Source organism: Antedon bifida, chromosome 8, assembly GCF_963402885.1.
Source record: "Antedon bifida chromosome 8, ecAntBifi1.1, whole genome shotgun sequence".
NCBI lineage: Eukaryota > Metazoa > Echinodermata > Crinoidea > Comatulida > Antedonidae > Antedon > Antedon bifida.
In genome coordinates this window covers 15,489,582-15,492,508 of record NC_136233.1, presented here as the reverse complement: position 1 = coordinate 15,492,508, position 2,927 = coordinate 15,489,582, and positions in this window count along the sequence as shown.

Genomic DNA, 2,927 nt, shown 5'->3' with positions numbered 1-2,927 from the left:
ATGTTCAATAATGGAGAGACCCATTATAAATACATTTGCCAAAATAAACTTATACTTCATAGGCCGACATGATTTGATATAACACGTATTGAGTGGTATTGATTTATTGTCTCAATTACTTTATATGTTTACGTGTTAATTATATTATTTTAGTTTGATAAGGGTCTTACACGTACGTGACAAGAAGAATTTATTCTTCTAGTATAGATCCTCAATATGATATTGAAATAAAAATAACAAAACAAATTGACAGTGCGACAACTGTAGGCCCTACAATTATTTAAAACATAGATATTAATATCTATATTTTGGACACATCATGCCGTAATGCAACCACTTGTGTTCACACAACTGAACCATAATGTTGAGGAAACCGAATTCAATGTATCAATGGCAGTAAAAGCCATACATAATGTGAACACACCTAGGCGTATTTTGTCTACATAATTAATTTAATTAATAAAATAATGTCGTGGATGTGTGTAGGATAAAGCTTTTTTTAACTATTAATAATATTTAATTAATAATAGTCTGCTAAAATTATGGATGGAAATAATACAAATACGAATAGCATATTTAGATTATTTGATTGATGTTCTGTCATTTTAATTTATTCATGTTTAAATAATCCCGATACAAATCAATTCATCCGTAAAAAATTTGCCACGCTTAGAGTTTCTTATTGTTGACATAACTGTGTCTTGTTAACTGTACCTTTCTTTTCATATTTGTATACATTTATATAGGCCATACAAAAAAGGTCTAGCGTGGACCTAGAATTGTTTCCGAATTGGAATTATTAATTCAGCATAAACAAGAAACGTCGAATACTTCAGCATCGATACCACAAAAAAAGGAAAATATATGGTGTCTCATTAGGTCTATATTCACAACAAGCGTTACATTAACTCAAAACATATAAAAAAACATACATGATCACATTGCTGTGTTTTATTTGGTATATACTACTATAATGCGTTGTACTTTATCGTAATTACAGCGTCACAGCTCAAATTCGTATTTTAACTGCGATATTTTATTATAGTGTCGCATTTGTATTGATCTAATTGCTACGTTTTATAGTGCTTATGCTTGTAACGCCTCGAGAAATGTCTGCGACACCTGCACAAACACCTGTATCGGTGGCGGTACAAGTCGTCCCATGGGCCTAGGCAATATCTCGAGGTAATAAAAAACAACTCGTGGGCCTAGTTTTTACCTGTAGGCTGTAGCAAAGCGACTGACTTATTGGCCGAAGATATAACCGTAGGCTGGAGAAAACGACGTATAAACCTGCTTCATTCCTGTAGGCAAAAGGTTGACAGCGATCCGTTAAACAATGACGCCGATATATAGATAAGGAATACCATGTAAACAAACAATGCAAAGTGACATGTCTGTAGTAAAGATTGATTCATAAGCCTACCTTATGATTGTTCCAAAGATATTTTGAAGTAACAAAGTAGGACATAGAATACCATAAAGACAAGACGCATCTCACGTCGGAGGACAAAACATGCAGGTGCACTGGTATTAAATTGGCATGCACAGAAAGTCAACATACGGTATCGTCCAGCTGATGAGTGTAGACGATATTATACATATACATTTATTTAATTTGCATGCAAAGAATGGCAATTTACATATCGTCCAGCTGATTTTTTTAAAGGTTCTATGCGCACGAGGCGAGCGGTCAGTCGAACATTTTAACCGTACAATATATGAAAACTGTGTTTAAATCTGTCCGCACTCCAATGATTTCATGGAATGGACTTGAAATCAGGGAGAATATAACAATACATTTTATAACTATGATGCATTATCTCCATTATACTTATGTGGAGTTCCATCTTTAGGAGGGCGCTAGAGTTTAGCAAACTACGTCTATGTCATCATTGAAGCTGCTTTTCCACTAGACGAATTTGTTCGCGCGAATCGAAAGCGTCAGCTTATACGCTCTCATGCGTATAGAGGGATTTGGAAGATGGAAACATGAATGCATGCGTATAAGGTTCATGTTCATGCCTACTCTTATTAAGGGGAGGCACCCCTGTTTAGAGAACCCCTATTAATGAGACACTTTGTTGGCCTCCGAAGGTGTCCCACTTATTAGGGCCAGGGTTCTACTATTTTTTTGGGACCATATTTAATGAGGGTGATCCATCCAGATTGCTGATCATTAGAGACCCTCAGGGGTTCACAAGACAAACATATACACAAGATGCTCTACATAAACTTATTACAAGTCTTTGGGAGTGGAGTTGTAATTTTGTCCTTCATGTCCTGTGTGACGGGACTTCAACCCAGGACCCTTGGAGTGGTAAAAAAATAATAACAGTCTATACGGTCATTCATTTTTACCGGATATCCCTATTGTAGCTTCGCGCCATTCTACTATATTTCCTGTAGCTCTTCTATAGAGCATGGAGCCAGAAATAAACTGAAGCACAGATACGCCGGATGACCTAATAACTAATATTTATGCTTGTTATATTTTCAATTCAATTAGTCATGTCAATATTTGATGTTACAAGTCAGGTAATAAATCAATAATCAACTAAATGAACAGTTAATTACATACGCGTGACGATACATTACATACCGGAGCGTGCCGATTTAATTAATAATAAACGATAAAGAGTACATTAGCTCCACCGATTTTTTGTGTGTTATTTTTTAAACTTCCGTCAACAACGACATTTATTATGACTTTGTCTGGAAAAATCCTAAGGTTCCGAAAAGCAATAAATTAAAATCGCACATTCTCACGATTTTTTTTTTCGTTTTAATTCGAAGTTGAAAGAGGTGTTGTTGCGAGTTATGTTTAACCAGGACGTCAACTCCCTGGTGGTGAAATGTTACTGGTTGCGGCAACCATCAGGCAATTGTTAAAAACAACCAACAAGTAAGCACAGTAATAACAAACG